Raw genomic sequence first — 19,933 nt, forward strand, 5'->3', positions numbered from 1 at the left:
AGGCGATCAAAAAGTCCCATCAAAACGAAAATGGTATGATAAAAGCTTCAGATCATGGTGCAAAAATTGAGCCCTCATATATCCCCGTATATGGAAACATACCAAAGTTATAGGGGTTAAAAGGTGACAGTTTTACACACACAAAATTTTGGTGCATGTAGTTATAATTTTTATAAGTAGTAAAATAAAATAAAACTATATAAATTAGGTATCCTTGTAACTGTATGGACCTACAGATTAAATATATGGTGTAATTTTTACCGAATAGTGTACTGCATAGAATCAGAAGCCCCCAAAATTTACAAAATGGCGTATTTTTTAAACATTTTTCCCCACAATTTTTTTTTCTGGTTTTGCCGTAAATTTTGTGGTGAAATTATTGAAGTCATTATAAAGTACAATTGGTGACGCAAAAAATAAGCCCTCATATGGGTCTGTAGGTGCATGATTGAAAGTGTTATGATTTTTAGTAGGCGAAAATGCAAAAACTGAATAACCCTGCGTCCTTAAGGGGTTAAAGGGGGGCTATCCAAGCTCTGGCCACGCCCCCTCCATATCTCTCTATCTTCGGCTCTCCCATAAAGATATATGGAGAGGGCGTGGCGGCCCCTGCTTCGGTCGGAGGTCATGATGCGCTGCTTCTAGGGAGAGCCCTGTACAGGAGAACGCAGGGGGCCCCGAGAGCTCGGACCCCCGGGATAATTTTTTTTTTTTTTTCATGAGACTACTCCTTAACTTGCCACTAAAGGGTTTCTCTTGAAAATTAAGAAAAATAATTGGGTGCAAACAGGGCATATACTTGCTTTATGAAGGTAGATCTTTTTAAATATATTTGAGACCACACAGAAGCTTAAAACATTTTTTTAGTCTTTCCAGCAATATCATAAGTAATAACTTTTTTGGTCTTTTGTGTTTCTAGAGTTGTCTTCTGTAATGAAGCACTAATACTTCTATAAACGCTTTCATTTTGGAGAAAATACAAAATGTACTCTTAATCAAGCACAAGATAATGAACCAACATTGTTCTTCTGGTGAGACATAACTTGGAATAAGCTTCTGATCCAGGTTACAGCAAGTCACAGCATAGGTAATAATACTACATCATGCTGCAATATGCATGCTGTCCCTGTTATCAGTGCTTCAGGACCTTACGAATTGTGTGGGCAGTTTGATGTTATAAGCCTTTCGCAAGAAATCTTTACAACCACCTCACCTGAAACAATAACATTATTCTAAAATGTCAGTCTACCATGGTATGTTTTATTGACCCAGTAATATATGCTGGATGTGATGTCTGTGTGCCTGGGACACTGCTGCTTTCACTAGGCCTCATGTATCCTACAACTTTATTCTTGTACTGCTTTACTTTTATAAATGTAAATTTTAATAGGTGCAAGTAACTTTTTTTTAAATATACATTTATTTGAAAAATGTTTTACTAAAAAATGAAAATATCCGCCACATCTATCTATATGCAGACAGACTACTCTGTATTTTGCAGCATACTGGGTACCAGCCGTAAAGTGTGTTGGTATCCAGTATAGGAGATCACCATTGCACCACTACAGCCTTCAGTTGTTCCTAAACTACAACTCCCATTATGGGAGTTATAGTTTTGCAACAGTTGGGGGACAGGTACAATGTTTGTAAAACTCTGTTTTAGAGCTGTGTATTCTCCAGCTGTGCCTCCAGCTCTTGCAAAACTACAGACAAAGGATGTATGGGCATGCTGGGAGTTGTAGTTTTGCAACAGCTAAAGGCAACACTGCTCTAAGATAGTGCTGTAAACACTGCAGCTTCAGCTGTTGCAATGCAAAACTATAACTTCCAGCATGCTTGAACAGCCAAAGCTTTCTTTGACTCCTAAATGACAAAGAAGCTGATCAGACATTCAGGAGTATGTTAAAGCTGAAGGACACACATAGTGACAGCTATGTTTTTTAGCATCCAGCTTTACTAGGAACAGATAGAAAATGTATGCATAAAAACTGCTGCGCAGTGATTTGCAGACTGCCAGGGTGTTCCCAGACTCACAGCAGATGAGTCATCCACAGTGAGGGAGAGAGACGGTAACGCCCCCTCCACAAGGCAAGAACACAAAAGCAAGTGAGCAACATATAAATGCTATTTGTTAGGGATATATAGGTCCTAGACACATAAAAATGATATGTACAGGATCAGGATTAGGTACCGAGTAACATTTCACTTTTATTTTTTTTGCACTATGACAGGTAAGCTTTAAGTCAGAAGCCATTTACAAAATAGCAAAGCATGTACTATATTTTGCCTGATAAAAAGCCAGACATTATAAAGGAAACTAGAGGGACCCCATCAACCCCTTAGAGAGTCAGACCATTTTGGCCTTAAAGAGGTACTCCGGTGGTCAACGTGTTTTTCCATTTTTGACTTACCCTATTTGTTTCATTTCTATTCTTGGAAATAGATATTGAGGCTCAGGGTCTTGAATATTTGGTTAAAATAATTTATTAATTTATTAAATATATATAGTGTATGCCAATCTCACAGGGCCCTTGTGAGTTAGCAATCTATATATATAAAACTCAACGTGTGTGTGTGTGTGTGTGTGTGTATGTATGTATGTTCCAAAAAAACTTCCAAACGGCTAAAGATATTAACATGAAACTTGGCACACGTTACTTACCGTATATACTCGAGTATAAGCCGAGTTTTTCAGCACGATTTTTCGTGCTGAAACCCCCCCCCCCGGCTTATACTCGAGTGAACTCTCCGCCCTCAGTGGTCTTCAACCTGCGGACCTCCAGATGTTTCAAAACTATAACTCCCAGCAAGCCCGGGCAGCCATCGGCTGTCCGGGCTTGCTGGGAGTTGTAGTTTTGAAACCTCTGGAGGTCTGCAGGTTGAAGACCACTGCGGCCTTTGACATCATCCAGGCCCCCCCCCTCTCACCCCCTATAGTTCTGTACTCACCTCCGCTCGGCGGGACGTTAGGGTGCGCTGGTCCGGTGCTGCAGGACTGTCCGGTGGGGAGGTCGTCCGGTGGGATAGTGGTTCCAGGCTGCCATGTAGACTGGGGGGCCTCTTCTCCGCGCCCGGCCCCGGAATAGTCACGTTGCCTTGACGATGATGCAGAGGGACGTTCATTACCAACGTCCCTCTGCGTCGTCGTCAAGGCAACGCCTCTATTCCGGGCCCGAAGCGCGGGTTGGGATATGACAACAATATATGGGGATTTGAAGTCAAAAGCTTCCTCCTTTTGTTGATTTTCCTCCCCAACAAGGATGAGGAAGGAAAAACCGGGCAACGCTGGGTACTCAGCTAGTTATACAATAAAATCAAGGTAATAGCATAAATATTGCAGAAGGCAAAAAATAGTAGACAAGTAAAACAAATAAAATAAGTAGAGTTAATATATAATAGAGGTATATACTTTGCATTCAAATAAGGTGCATTTAATCAGTGACTTCGCATCTGTAATCCAGCCAAATGTCATAAATTATTGAGGGGACCGCACTTTGTAATCCAAAGGGTGATAGTACAATGGTAATAAGTATCCTTTGTAGAAACAGATACTGTGTATGCACTTGTGATGATGTCTCTGCTTATTTATTTTTGCAAGAGGTTCGCTGCTGGATACTCTGCCGTCTCAGCGGTATGCAGCGATATTACAGATAAGTAACTGTTCATCAAATTTGTTATGATACGTGCATATAGTTAATGGTGGATGGTAACACAATCCCTTTAGGCAAAGGGTCCACTGCTAGAGGCCGTGCAGTTTACCACTTTAGCTGCTGAGGAAAAGTCCTATGGAGGACTAGAAACGCTTCCAGCTTATACCTTAGAGTGCCGCATCACCCAGCCCTATTTGAGATACAGAGCCATCCTATCTACGGCATACATTACTTGAGTACGGGGCCACATCCACGCCACATTGATTCAACTGCCAGGATCGCAAAAGACATCTCCACTTACCGGACCCACCGCTAACCTACTCCTTGCAGTATCACATGAGACGGCCGTGTCTCCAACAGTAAGTCACCTTCTACCACTGTGGGGATTATCAGCCGCATACCAGGTACTATATACATGGATATGTTATACAATTGAAGCGCTGCAGTCCCCCAGAAATTAGCCCACCTATTCCACTGCATACTTTTGAGACAGCACTGCCTCTAGCAGTGGACCCTTTGCCTAAAGGGATTGTGTTACCATCCACCATTAACTATATGCACGTATCATAACAAATTTGAAGAAGTTACTCATCTGTAATATCGCTGCATACCGCTGAGATGACAGAGTCTCCAGCAGCGAACCTCTTGCTAAGAGAATTAAGCAGAGACATCATCACAAGTGCATACACAGTATCTGTTTCTACAAAGGATACTTATTACCATTGTACTATCACCCTTTGGATTACAAAGTGCGGTCCCCTCATTCATTTATGACATTTGGCTGGATTACAGATGCAAAGCCACTGATTAAATGCACCTTATTTGAATGCAAAGTAAAATATACCTCTATTATATATTAACTATACTTATTTTAGTTATTTTATTTGATCTTGTCTACAATTTTTTGCCTTCTGCAATATTTATGCAATTACCTTGATTTTATTGTATAATTGCTAACGCACAAGGGCCCTGTGAGATTGGCATACACTATGTATAAAGCCTGATGGGCTGTATTTGTGCGAGGGGCGGAAGTAATTATCGCTCCCTGCACTTCCAGGTGGGGCTCATTGGGAACAGGTGGGGGCGTGTGTATATAACTTCCCCCTCTCCTACAGGGGCGGAGCACGTGTCGTTTGTGGAATCTCTGCTTCCTGTGGCAGGCTGGTGTTTGAATCTCCCACAAAAATCTTCAGAGCTGCTGCTCACGGTGCGGAGGCCTCGCTGATCATGAGTCTGGGGGGTGCAGGCGCGGCATTCCTGGCAGCTCCGCTGGCTGTCTTATCTGGTTATAAGGTAATATTGGGCAGGTATGGTGCTGGCTGGCTCTGCCCGCAGCGGTAGTGGGGGCCAGGAGCGGCAAGCAGGTGAGTTAAATCGGTGCTGGGGGTGGTGCGGCCTCAGCATTACGCGCAGCCCGCTAGCTGCCTCATGGCGACATGTGGACCGCCCGCCACCCGCACAGCTACAATTGTCTATGCCCTTGGGACAGGTTGCGGCAGCTGCCCAGTCCTCGTTATGCGGTCCTGTCAGCTTGTCTGCTATCGTTAATCTAAAGTATAGTGTAATGCTCTGCAGCGGGTTGTTTCAATATAAAGTTTGCTGTATACAGTGTGGTGCAATGCTCTGCAAAGAGTCGTTTCAATATAACTTTTGCTGTGTGGTGCGGTGCTCTGCGGGGTATACGGTGCCCTTGCAGTATACGGTACAGTGTAATGCTCTGCAAAGGGTCTCGTTACAATATAACATGTACTGTATAACGGTATAGTGCAGTGCTCTGCAGATGGTCTCGTTACAATATAGTATACATGATATACAGTTATGGTGCAATAATCTGCAGATGGTCTTGTTACAATATAGTATACATGATATACAGTTATGGTGCAATAATCTGCAGATGGTCTCGTTACAATATAGTATACAGATATACAGTTATGGTGCAATAATCTGCAGATGGTCTTGTTACAATATAGTATACATGATATATAGTTAAGGTGCAATGCTCTGCAGATGGTCTCGTTACAATATAGTATACATGATATACAGCTATGGTGCTATGCTCTGCAGATGGTCTTGTTACAATATAATATATACTATATACAGTATAGTGCTATACTCTGCAGATGGTCTCATTATAAACAAACTTTATACAGTTAGTGCAATGCTCTGCAGATGGGATGGTTTCAATACAACATATTATATAGGGCATAGTGCAATGCTCTGCAGAGGGTCGTTACAGTTAGCATGTCCAGTGTGGTGCAGTGCTCTGCGAAGGGTCTCGTTGCAACACAGGGTGGCATTTACTGTTTGGTGCAATACTCTGCAGAGGATCACGTTGCAGGGTAGCATATGCTGTGTGTGGTGATGCAGTGCTCTGTAGACTGTCTTGTTTCAATATAGTATATAGTAGGGTGCAATGCTCTGTAGAGATATAACATAGGCTACATCCAAATAAATCATAGTATACACAGTGTTATTTGCACGATCATGGTATCCATACGGTTCATACGCTTGGTTTATAATGGGCATACACGCATTACTGGTACAAGGTGCACACGAGTAGAGCATCTTCACGGTTTGATAACTCCATGAGTTTCTTATTGTCCGTACTCTCATGGTTAATTCATACGCTTATGGCACACTGCTCTGACGCGCATAGTATGTATACAGTTTCATGTGCTAATATCATTATATACGGTACATATACTCACTGACGATACATTCACAGCATTTATACTGGGCAAACTCGTTTATGCTGTTCACCTCATGGTTATTCTCTCACTCACTGGTGTTTTACACGGTCCACAAACTTGGCATTTATGCTGTTCACATATTCTTGGCATGTTCACGGTCTTACGTTCTTTCTACCATGTTACGTTCATGGCAATCAAACACCTCGTAATTATCAGTGGTTCATACGCTCAAAGTATCATTCGGTTCATATGTTAATGGTATTTCATACTGGTTACGGCAGTATACTGCCTATAGCAATTATACGGTTCATACACTCATGGCAGTTATAGTGGTCACACTCTCACGGTTCTTAAGTTGTTCACATGTTCACCGCAGGGTTCATACGGTTCATACGCTCATGGCGGTTGTATTGGTTGCACGGTCATGGTTTTGTTGTTCACGCGTTCACTGCATTCATACACGCAGGTTTTATACGCTCATGGCAGTTACATTGGTCACACGGTTATGGTTTTGTTGTTCACACGTTCATCGCATTCATACACGCAGGGTTCATACCCTCATGGCAGTTATATGGGTTACACGGTCATGGTTTTGTTGTTCACCGCATTCATACACGCAGGTTTCATACGCTCATGGCAGTTACATCGGTCACACGGTTATGGTTTTTTTGTTCACACGTTCATCGCATTCATACATGCAGGGTTCATACGCTCATGGCAGTTATATTGGTTACACGGTCATTGTTTTGTTGTTCACATGTTCATCGCATTCATACATGCCGGGTTCATACGCTCATGGCAGTTATATTGGTTACACGGTCATTGTTTTGTTGTTCACATGTTCACCGCATTCATACACGCAGGTTTCCTATGGTTCTCACACATAGTGACATGCTGTTTCGTGCAGTTGTGGCCACGCGCTCATAGCATGTTCACAGCATTATACTGCTCATAGTACTCATACCTCATAGCGTCATACCACATATTAATTCGTAGCACATATGCTCGACGCTTATACTGCACATGTACTTGTAGCATTTATACTGCACATACACATGGCCTACATCAGGCACATACGCTCTTAGCATTGATATCGCAAGTATACTCATAGCATTATACTGCTCATAGTATCATATCACTATACGCTCATAGCATTTATACCACATACACGCTCGTTGTATTCATACCACAGACATGTTCACGTCATGTATATTGCACATAGAATTGTAGCAATACACTACACGGACATTCGTAGCATTCATTCTGTACATACGATGGTAGTAATTATTATGCTGACACGTTGTTGTACTTATTCTGCGTACATGTAGCATTCATTCTGTTATGTTATCTGCACTAACATCCATAGCGTTTACTGTACATGGGTAATGGTATTTATTCTGCATGTTCATCCATAGCGTCTACACTACACACATGCTCCTGTAGCTTTTACTGTACGTATGTTTATAGCATTCATTCTGTGTATTCGTGCATAGTCTTTTATACGGAAAATTCACTCAGGTTTGTCAGGATGTTGCCCTATTGCCGGACTCCTCTTCAGGTTAAGGGGTCAATGTCGGTTGCTACTGACTCGTTCAGAGCAATCGCATTGTTGTTTATTGTCATGACCTGACAAGTTCTCAGGTCAGATACAACCTCCTCTGTTGTATTTCACGACTACGTTATCAGTTAGTTATAGTACACATATTCAACTATCCGGCACAGGTACTCGTTCAAGGGTGGTCATCATTTTAGTGGCACTAATCGGCTGTTCAATACCCGGTCACCTGACTCGTTCCTTCAGGGGTTCAATCGCGGTTGTTACTGACTCACATTCAGAGCAACCAATTTCAGGAATAGTCACAATGTTAACCTGTTGCCTGACTCCTCTTCAGGTTAAGGGGTAATGTCGGTTGCTACTGACTCGTATTCAGAGCAATTTTGTCGTTGGTGTATTTGTTATGACCTGACACGTTTTCAGGTCAGATACAACCTCGTCTGTTGTATTTCTCGATTATGTTATTTCGTTATAGTACACAGATTCAACTCTCTGGCATAGTTGCACGTTACGCTCATAGTCTGGTTACGTTCATAGCTTTATTTTGTTGTACTGCACATGGGTAATAGTTTTTCTGCATTTCCATCCTTAGAGTCTACACTACACATATGCTCGCGTAGCTTTACTGTACTCATGCTCATAGCTTTCATACTGCATATTCGTGCATAATGTTTATATGGAAAGCTTATACAGCTTTGTTAGGATGTTGCCCTATTTGCCTGACTCCTTCAGCTTAAGGAGTTAATGTCGGTTGCTACCGACAAATTATCAGAGCAATTACATTGTGGTTCATTGTCACGACCTGAGACGTTCTCAGGACAGATACAGCCTCCTCCGTGGTATTTCATGACCACGTTATCAGTTACTTATAGTAGACATATTCAACTATCCGGCATAGTTGCACGTTGTCTATCTTTTTAGATATATGTTTACACTTTATTTTCTAGGCATGTATGAGGTACTCATAATGATGTTAGAGCATAAATTCATAACGTTCGTTTTCACGGTACTTACGCTCCCAGCTTGTGTATGATACATGCACCAGTACACAGCATTTGTTGCATACTACCATAGTTGTATGCGGGTAGGTTATGTGCATTCGTTCCTAGTGTTGAATAGCAGTTGCACCTCTGGCTGTACATATATTTACAAGACACGATTACAGTATTCATATGGTGCTTACATTTATTGCAGATATATCGAGCACATATTCTTAAACCTCCTACGTCTGCAGGGGGGGATGCACCACATAGGTTATTGTTAGACATGTCTCAGAGCAATAACATATTGAGTAGCGACTTGTAGTTGGGTATACTGTTAGCAGGTTATGCCGTACATACGGTTAACATGTTTCATGCAGTGCACACATGGGAGGTAGATCCTTTGCTTAGGGTATTGGACACAATTGGTCATTTTTGTTACTGACACGCCTTCAGAACAACACGCCAGCTTCATACAGGTATCTTGTCATGAATACTCATGATGTTACCCTGTTGCCTGACTCCTCTTCAGGTTAAAAGGGGTAATGCCAGTTGCTACTGACTCGTTTTCAGAGCAATTTTGTCGTGTGTTATATTTGTTATGACCTGACACGTTTTCAGGTCAGATACAACCTCGTCTGTTGTATTTCTCGATGATGTTATAATTTCGTTATAGTACACAGATTCAACTATCCGGCATAATTGCACATTCTCTTTTAAGGAGGGCCAGCATTTAGTTGCAGATATATTCTGCATTTAATACACAGTTTCAGGACTCATTTCTTTAGGATCGGGGTTTGAATCGTGGTTGCTGCTGTCTCATTTCAGAGCAATTGATTTGACATGGTTATGTAGGTAATCTGACACGTTTCAGATCGTATACAATCTCAATATGGCATTTCACACTTACGTATTTGAGAAGAAAAAAAAAAAAAGTGGTTTACAAAGACCTGTGACGTTTACAGGCACAATGATTTCACAAAGACCTGTCATGTCTACAGGCTCGATGGTTCCGCGGGGACCTGTGACGGGTTCAGGCACGACGGTGTCACAAAGACCTGTCAGGTCTACAGACATGATGGTTCATCTAAACACTGGTCACGTCTACAGATACGTTGCTCTCGCAGGGAGCTGTCATCTGCAATTTGTCATCACTTCCAAGTCCAGTTGGGTCAGTACAGTGGCTAGTTAGGTATGTCTGTTACAGTCTCAATCAGGTAAGGTGCCTTCGTGAACCTTGTCATGCGACATGACCCACACTGTCTATCAGGTAGATAGGTTTTTCTTGTCATTTACCTGTCAGTTTAGTTTTTGCCACTTAAATAGCAGGGGATTGGTGCTTGTCAGACCTGCCATGAAGTTAGCCTTTCCGTGTCCATTTGAAGTAATGTCACAAGTAGGGATGGTGATAGGTATAGTTCAGTTATTATTTGGCAGGGAAGGTTATTCTCAGGTTGATTCTTTACAGATGGACGTCACTACCAAGGTTTCAAAGGTATGGTTACCACCTCTAGTAGTCACTAGTTGGTCAGGGCTACTCTTTCAGTACACTAGGTATAGTCTACTTTGGGTATGTGAAGATTGATGCTGGATGTAGGATGTTTTATTTCAGGAATTGTATTCATCCTAGCATGGTTGCTTTTTGCCCTCTATAGGCGTGCCCTCATTGCGCGGTTATGGCACAACTCAGACCGCTATGCTAGGGTAAGATCTTGTATAGGTATGTAGGCAATCTTTCCTGTCACTAGTACACGTATGGAGCCCCGATCACAAGTATAAAGCCTGATGGGCTGTATTTGTGCGAGGGGCGGAAGTAATTATCGCTCCCTGCACTTCCAGGTGGGGCTCATTGGGAACAGGTGGGGGCGTGTGTATATAACTTCCCCCTCTCCTACAGGGGCGGAGCACGTGTCGTTTGTGGAACCCTCCCAACCCTCCCTTATCTTATTCCTTCACTATAGTGCATGCCCTCTATAGGCGTGCCCTCATTGCGCGGTTATGGCACAACTCAGACCGCTATGCTAGGGTAAGATCTTGTATAGGTATGTAGGCAATCTTTCCTGTCACTAGTACACGTATGGAGCCCAGATCACAAATATATTTAAAATTATTTTAACCAAATATTCAAGACCCTGAGCCTCAATATCTATTTCCATTATTTATTTTCAATTGACACCGTGGGTATCAGGTGCCATTTGGGCTGCTCGGGTCATTGGGAACTAGGTGATTTAGAGCCTCTCCTATACTTTGTATATTAATTTCTATTCTTGTTGCTTAGGAGACTCTATTTCCGTTCTTTGTTGTCTTTTTATCCCCCACTTTGTTTTCCTATCTTTGCTTCTATTTCCTGTTTCTTGCTGTGCAGAAAACTAAAAATCCCAGCATGCCACATGCCTTGCTGGTTTGGGGCGGCTCCTTTTTTTTTTTTTTTTGTTCCGCCCTTTACCCACCCTACTATTTTCCCGGGTCGGCCCCCTTATACACACCACACTAATATAATTAGCCCTGGTTGGCATACACTGGCATACACACACACAAGGGAATACAACTCCCAGCATGTGTCATTCAGGAGTCTTCAGTGTGTGGTATAACACCAGCATGCTGCCTCTGCAGTCTCCTGGGGGTTGTAGTTCACCACACCTCTATAGGGCATACACCAGTGTTTCCCAACCAGGGTGCCTCCAGGTGTTGCAAAACTACTACTGCCAGCATGCCTGTACAGCCAAAAGCTGTCCGGGCATGCTGGGAGTTGTAGTTTTGATACAGCTGAAGACACCCTTGTTGGGAAACAATGCACTTTGTTTGTAATATACTGAATAGGCTAGGCCAGTGTTTCACAATCAGTGTGCCTCCAGCTATTGCAAAACTACAACTCCCAGGATGCCCAAAGACTGTCCAGGCATGCTGGGAGTTGTAGTTTTGCAACAGCTGGAGGCACACTGGTTTGTAAACACTAGCATACACACAACAGGGATTACAACTCCCAGCATGTGTCATTCAGGAGTCCCCCCCCCCCCCCCTTCACACACAGAAATCATCCCCAGTCCGAGATTTATTCTCCTGCAGTCTATACATCCCCAGCCCGTGCACCTTGTTATCCTTCCCTTCAGATAACACTCTTATCTTCTCTGTCTTCTTTCAGTGTAGACCTGTGTCCTCAGAAGACAGAGGAGGGGGAGGGGAGATGAGAAGCTTTGTACGTCCTCTCTCTCCCCCTGCTCTGGCTTAACTCTCTCATGCAGACCTGCGTCCTCCAGGAGGGGGAGATGAGGGGGCATGGCTTATCTCATGCAGTTCTGAAAGAGAGAAGAAAAAAAAAAGCCATGACATGTTGTCCACAGCCTAATCCTATCATGTGGACAACAGTAAGAGATCCAACACAGAACTACAGAACTTCCTGGCCCACAAACGGGTAAGAAAAAAAAAGACACATGCTACACAAAATATAATACATGTCAATTGAAAAAAACATGAGCATTAAAAGAAGATGCAATATAGTCAAAAATCTTAACCACCGGAGTACCCCTTTAAGGACCCGGCCTATTTTCATTTTTGCACTTATGATTTTTAGAAGGGGAGGAGTTTTTATTGGTACCATTGTTGTTTTGATGGGACTTTTTGATCGCTTTTTATAAAAAAAAAAAGTTATATGGTATATGACTTTTGGCAATTTTTTTTTTGTTTGTTTCTAAAACATAAAATAGCATTTTTTCAAAAATTTTGTGGCACAATTTTTTTTCCCCATTTTGCTGTAAATTTTTGGGTACAATTACTGATGTCATTACAAAGTAGAATTGGTGGTGCAAAAAAATAAGCCATCATATGGATTTTTAGGTGCAAAATTGAAAGAATTATGATTTTTTAAAGGTAAGGAGGAAAAAACGAAAGTGCAAAAACGGAAAAACCCCAGGTCCTTAAGGGGTTAATGAATGAGAGCGTACCCATACGCCCCCGTTTTAGAATCCTTAACCCCTTAAGGACTTAGGACGTACCTGTACGTCCTAAGCCCGCTCCCGGTGTTAAAAACGGGGTCACGCCATGACCCCGCATCACACCGGGTCGGTCCCGGCTGCTAATCATAGCTGGGACCCTGGGCTAACAGCGTGCGGCACCGATCGTTGTGCCGAGCGCTGTTAACCCTTCAAACAGGGCGATCAAAGTTCACCGCCGCATCTGAAAACGACAGTAAACGCTTCCCGGCAGCTCAGTCGGGCTGATTGGGACATCGTGATAAAATGGCGATGTTCCGATCAGCTCGGACGCAGGCGGAGGTCTCATTACCTGTGTCCGCGGCGTCCGATCGGGGTTTGATTGCTCCAAGCCTGAACTACAGGCTTGAGCAATCAAGCCCCTATCTCGCTGATCCGTGCAGAGCTATGACTCTGCAGGGATCAGCATAGGAGAGCAGTGTGTGCAGTGCTATAGCTCCATATGGGAGCTATAGCACTGAAAAAAAAAAAAGTTAAAGGAGTACTCCGGTGCACACTTTTTTCATTTTATCCCGTCCGGGCTGCAAAATAAAAGAAAACACGCTTATCTTACCTGCCAACGAGCCCCCGGAGCTCCGGTGCAGGTGTTCGGTCCCCGGGCTGTATTCTTCTTACTTCCTGTTAGCCTGACACGTCACACGGAGCTTCAGCCTATCACTGGCCGCAGCGATGTCCCGCCTCGGCCAGTGATAGTCTGAAGCTCCGTGTGACGTGCCGGGCTAACAGGAAGTAAGAAGAATACAGCCCGGGGACCGAACACCTGTACCGGAGCTCCGGGGGCTCGTTGGCAGGTAAGATAAAGTGTGTTTTCTTTTATTTTGCAGCCGGGAGGGGATAAAATGAAAAAAGTGTGCACCGGAGTACTCCTTTAACAAAGGTCATTTAACCCTTCCCTAATAAAAGTTCAAATCACCCCCTTTTCCCATAAAAAATAAAAACTGTGTAAATAAAAATAAACATATGTGGTATCGCTGCGTGCGTAAATGTCCGAACTATAAAAATATATAATTAATTAAACTGCAAGGTCAATGGCATACACGCAAAAAAATTCCAAAGTCCAAAATAACGTATTTTTGGTCGCTTTTTATATCATGAAAAAATCAATCAAAAAGTCTGATCAATACAAAAATTGAACCGCTAAAAACGTCAGATAACGGCGCAAAAAATGAGCCCTCATACCGCCCCAATGCAACAAGGGGGACCTATGAGTGGAGGGTAAATCCAATATTATTAACATTTGACCGCTAAGCGGTCACTAAGACCCTAAATTTCCCACCCAATATAAAACTTAACGTTTAATGAGCCAAGATTAAAATAACCTCACACATATTGATCCATAGTGCATTGATTGGCATGACACTGCATGCTATAGTAAGTGAAATGAAAAGATAGATTGTGGCTGCAGTCCACAATCTATAGTGTGAGACAATTAAAAATCTAACACATTGCCCGCCCGCCCGACGTTTCGCCACAGGCTGTGGCTTTATCAAGGGCTAAGAGGCAAATGGTGTGCAAACAAGCCTTGCAGGGGTTTAAATAACCTCCTGTCTCTGACGTCATTGAAACATGTCACTTCCTGTATTATCATGACATCTCATTGGTCACAATCCCGTGCAGACTATTGATTGATCGCTTCCTGGTCAATGAAATTTAGACCAGGATGCATCCTGCTATATTCATTTGATTGACAGCATCCTTGACCAACCAGCAGAGTCCATTCATACTTCTGAACTCCTCATTGGTGCCGGAAGTTGTCCACGTATGTGCGCCATTAGTCCTGCGCTAACTGATAGATTCCCGAACCTTCGGTATGGATGCATGCGCAGTGCGGATGCGCAGAGGAACGTGCGCGAGTACTTAGTCATATACAGCCACTGCCAGGAAGCTGCGCGACAGACATATGCGCCGGCACTTAGCCAATTTTATTGCATATGGTTCACACATGGCTATTGTTATAGAAACTGTAATACACAATACAACCACTCAATGTGAACACACGACTGCGCAGCAGAAATACACTAAACTAATTCGAGAACACTAAGTAAGTTACTATCTGGCGATATGGGGCAACTAACCTAGCAACGATGGTATAAACATCAAGTCAAGGGAGTATTATTCATAATACCGCTGAGATCGTGTGATCAATAGTAAAAAGTGACTAGTACTCATCTTGTTCTGCATGGGTATAGTCATAATTAATTCATATCATCAACGGAAGTTAATCATGAGTGTAATTAGTAAAAGGCTCATAACGGCTCTTCTATATAGTATCAATTGTAATAAGTGATTCCTGTCCTACAAGAAGGCTGCATAGGTGAAGCCTTCATTCAGTCCATTTGGACTTTGGGATTTTAATCTCCAAATCCATCGGGCTTCTTCTTGAAGCAGTCTGGTGTTAAGATTGCCACGTCTCGGACCCAGTTTACACTGAGTAATGCCACAGAAACGTAATTCAAAGGGAGCATCATTGTGTACAATCCTCATATGCCTAGCAATTGGCGTATCTTGATAGGTGTTAATAGTACTTATATGTTTTGAAATGCGCCTACGCAATTGTTGGACTGTCTTTCCTACATAAACTTTAGGACAGTTGCATGTGGCTAAGTACACTACCCCCATCGTCTGACAGGTAATGAAATCCCTAATTTGGTATTTCCGATTATCAATCGGATTAGAGAATTCTTTTGTACGTGGCATGTATTTACAAAAATTGCACCGTCCACATGGATGTGATCCTTGGATTGATGATTTCAACCAACTGGATGCAGACTCCTCTGCATAAAAACTCCTAACTATTTGGTTTTGAATGTTAGGTCCTCTACGATAAGTTATAGAGGGGTGAGTAGAGATCACCTCCCTAAGGTCATTGTCCACCTGTAATATAGACCAATATTTCTTAAGTATATTCATGATTTTTTGATTGTGTTGATCAAAAGTTCCGATAAACCTAATGATCTTTTGGCCACTATTGTCTTTAGCCAAATTGTGATCACGTAATAATTCAGATCTTGGAGTAGCCCTAGCTCTGGCAAAAGCCTTATGGAGGATTTTCTTGGGATAACCTCTATTGGTGAAGCGTCTATACAGGAGATCACATTCTTCTTGAAATTTAAGAGGATCAGAGCAATTCCTTTTGGCTCGTAGATATTGACTGATTGGGATACCTCTCTTCAATGGTACAGGGTGATAACTCTTCCAATTAAGAAAACTATTGGTTGACGTGGGTTTACGATATATAGAAGTGTGAATGTGACCAAGTGAATCGATGGTGATAGTGAGGTCAAGAAAGTGAAGAAATTTATCGTGAATTTCAGAAGTAAAGTGCATATTAATATGATTAGTGTTAAGTGCTTGAACGAAGGATTGGAATAATTGTGTAGTGCTGTCCCAAAAAATCAATATATCATCTATATAACGACCCCAAAATAAAATGTGAGAATTAAATTCTTGAAAAGTGTCAGAGAAAACGTGAGTGTCTTCCCACCACCCTAAGAATAAATTAGAATAATTCGGTGCACAAGGAGTGCCCATAGCAGTGCCCTTCAACTGAAAATAAAAGTGTCTATCAAAAAGGAAAAAATTGTGAGTAAGTAGAAAACGTAATAGAGTCAAAACAAATTTATTGTGTGCTGTGTACTGAAGACCTTTAGTAGTTAGGAAATATTGTACAGCATTAAGTCCCTGTTCATGTTGGATGTTTGTGTAGAGAGATTCTACATCCAAACTGGCTATAAGAGTACCTGGATCTCCTGTAATTTCTTCACAGTATCCTTGGTATCCTTAATAAAGGACGGAAGGGAGGAAACAAAGGGGGTCATACCGCCCCATACGCAAAAAAAATAAAAAGTTATAGTGGTCAGAAGATGACAATTTTAAACGTATAAATTTCTGTGCATGTAGTTATGATTTTTTCCAGAAGTACGACAAAATCAAACCTATATAAGTAGAGTATCATTTTAATCGAATGGACCTACAGAATAAAGATCAGTTGTCATTTTTACTGAAAAATGTACTGCATAGAAACGGAAGCCCCCAAAATTTACAAAATGACGGTTTTTCTTCAATTTTGTCGCACAATTATAATTTTTTCCGTTTCGCTGTAGATTTTTGGGTAAAATGACTGATGTCACTGCAAAGTAGTATCTGTGGCGCAAAGAATAAGCCAACATATGGATTTTTAGGTGCAAAATTGAAAGGGTTAGGGTTTTTAAAAGGTGAGGAGGAAAAAATGAAAGTGCAAAAACCGAAAACCCCTCAGTCCTTAAGGGGTTAAGGACTGAGGACGTATGGGTACGCCTGTGGGAATTTCGGTCCCCGCCGCTAGCCGGTCGGAGACTGGACCGGGTTGCCTGCTGAAATCATTCAGCAGGCATCCCGTGACAACGCCTGGGTGTGTCCTGGGACCCCCCTATGTTGGCGATCGTGTTCAAATGGCCGATCAATTCAGATAGGCGATTTGCGGTGATTCCGGGCTGATCGGGTCTCTGGTGACCCAATAGGCCGGAAAATAGGGATGATCGGAGAAGTCAGAGACATCCCCGATCAACCTGAAGGGCAGGAGCGAGGTGGCAGATGTGCCACCTCATCCTATCCCCTGCCATTAGTCAGTTAGGACTAACCGACCAATGGCAGTTGGGGGCAGAAGAGTTAAAGTTGAAATCCCTTCTCTGCCCGCCCCTGGATGTCGGGGCAGAGTGGGGAGAAGATGGTGATGGGTACCAGAGTCCACGAGGAGGCGGCGGGATCGGCGGAGGCAGCAGTAAAGATCAGTGGTAAGTGATCTTCACTGCTGCCTTCTAGGAGTTGCCAAACCACAACTCCCAGCATGCCCAGACAGCCTAAGGCTTTCTGGGCATGCTGGGAGTTGTAGTTTTGCAACATCTGGAGGGCCACAGTTTGGAAACCACTATACAGTGGTGCCCAAGCTGTAGCCCTCCAGATGTTGCAAAACTACAACTCCAAGCATGCCCAGACTGCCCAGGCATGCTGGGAGTTGTAGTTCTGTAACATCTGGCCCTTTAGATGTTGCCCAACTACAACTCCCTGCATGCCTGGACAGTCTCAGCATGCTGGGAGATGTAGTTTTGCAACATCTGGAAGAGCACAGTTTGGAGACCACTATACAGTGGTCTCCAAACTGTAGCGCTCCAGATGTTGCAAAACTACATCTCCAAGCATGCCCAGGCATGCTGGGAGTTGTAGTTCGGCAACATCTGGCCCTTCAGATGTTGCTGAACTACAACTTACTGCATGTCTGAGCATGCTTGGAGTTGTAGTTTTGCAACATCTGGGGGGCTACAGTTTGGACACTACTACACAGTGGTCTCCAAACTGTTCTCCTCAAGTTGTTGCATAACTACAACTCCCAACATGCCCTTCGGCTGTCTGGGCATGCTGGGAGCTGTAGTTTTGCAACAATTGGAGGCACACTGGTTAGGAAACGTGTTTCCTAACTCAGTGTTTCCCAACCCATGTGTGTCCAGCTGTTGCAAAACTATAACTCCCATCACAGACCATGCAAGCTGGGAGTTGTAGTTTTGCAAAAGCTGGAGGCACACAGGTTGGGAAACACTGAGTCAAAGGGTAGCTCCCACCATCCTATTTTTTTTTCTGTCCCTGCCTATTGCCAATCTATCCCTAACCCCCTCCCTGCTTTTAATTTTTATTTTTACTATATTAAAAATGCCTTTTGTCTGCCTGGCAGTGTGCTCACTACCAGGCAGACTTCCCCAGCAGGCACCACGTCACTGATGTCTGCTGGGGGGGACTTCCGCCCTTAGTTCATCTACACAGGGTGCCTCCAGCTGTTTCACCACTACAACTCCCAGCTTGCCCTGACATCGCAGAGTCCGGCAGCGGGCGTGCAGGGACAGCGGCGGCGACGAGGCGGCAGCGGCGATGTGTGGGAGGAGTGGCCTCCCAGCCAGTGGCCGGGGAGCCAATGCGCTCGCTCCCTGCCTGTCTGATTGACAGGCAGGGAGCGAGCGCAGGCTGAATGAAAAAGGACCGATGACCAGCCGCATCAGTCCTTTTTCAGGCGTGACGTCACACCAGGCTGCAGCATTTTAATAAAAAAAATAATAAAAGTATATTAGAGATATGTTGTAGTACATAAGTACTACAACATATCAAAAAATAAAGTTGGTGACAGTGCCCATTTAAGTAACAAACTCTGTGTTTTGCAACCAGTGTGCCTCCAGCTGTTACATAACTACAACCCCCAGAATGCATGGACAGCTAAAGGGCATGCTGGAAGTTGTAGTAGTATGCCTCAAACTGTTGCATAACTACAAGTGCCAGCAAGCCCTTCTGCTGTCACTGCATGCTGAGAGTTGTAGTTTTTGCAACAGCTGAAGGCACACTGGTTGCGAAACACTGAGTTTGTTACCGAACTCAGTGTTTTGCAACCAGTGTGCCTCCAGCTGTTGCATAAATACAACCCCCTGCATGCACGGACAGCCAACGTGCATGCTGGGAGTTGTAGATTTGCAGTAGCTGGATGTTTGCTCCCCCCCCCCCCCCAGATGAATGTACAGGGTACATTCACACGGGCGGGGGTTTACTGTGAGTTTGTTGCTGCAAGTTTGAGATGCATCAAATTTTTTGCTGCAGCTCAAACTCCCAGCGGGAAACTTGCTGTGAACCTCCGCCCATGTGAATGTACCCTAAAAAACACTATACTACACTACACAAAATAAAAAGTAAAACACTATATATACACATACCCCTACACATTTAAACCCCCCCCCCCCCCCCACCCTAATAATAGTGAGAAACGTCTGGTATGGCACGGTTTCTAAAACGGAGCCTCCAGCTGTTGCAAAACAACAACTCCCAGTGTTGCCAGACAGCCATTGACTATGCAGGCATGCTGGGAGTTTTGCAACAGTTGGAGGCATCCTGTTTGGGAAACACTGCTGTAGGGTAATTTTGGTATCGGAAGCAAATTTAATTCTTGCATCCATGTCCGTCCATATGCCAATCCCAAATTTAGTCCTCAAATGCGCATGGCGCTCTCTCACTTCGGAGCCCTGTCGTATTTAACCCCTTAAGAACTGAGCCCTTTTTC

General features: G+C 43.4%; 1 protein-coding gene across 8 annotated transcripts in view; it reads left to right on the forward strand.

Moving 5' to 3' along the window:
* Window positions 1–19,933, forward strand: part of GGACT (gamma-glutamylamine cyclotransferase) — a 144,658-nt gene that overhangs the window by 67,241 nt on the left and 57,484 nt on the right. For 7 of the 8 annotated variants that reach the window (XR_008888546.1, XR_008888550.1, XR_008888547.1 and 4 more), the window contains exon 2: window positions 920–1,087. The gene's annotated coding sequence lies outside the window, so the exon portion shown is untranslated. Of the gene's footprint in view, window positions 1–919; window positions 1,347–19,933 lie in introns of those variants that run through there. The other variant, XR_008888545.1, reaches the window with a different exon arrangement.

This window comes from Hyla sarda, chromosome 2, assembly GCF_029499605.1.
Source record: "Hyla sarda isolate aHylSar1 chromosome 2, aHylSar1.hap1, whole genome shotgun sequence".
NCBI classification, from domain to species: Eukaryota; Metazoa; Chordata; class Amphibia; order Anura; family Hylidae; genus Hyla; species Hyla sarda.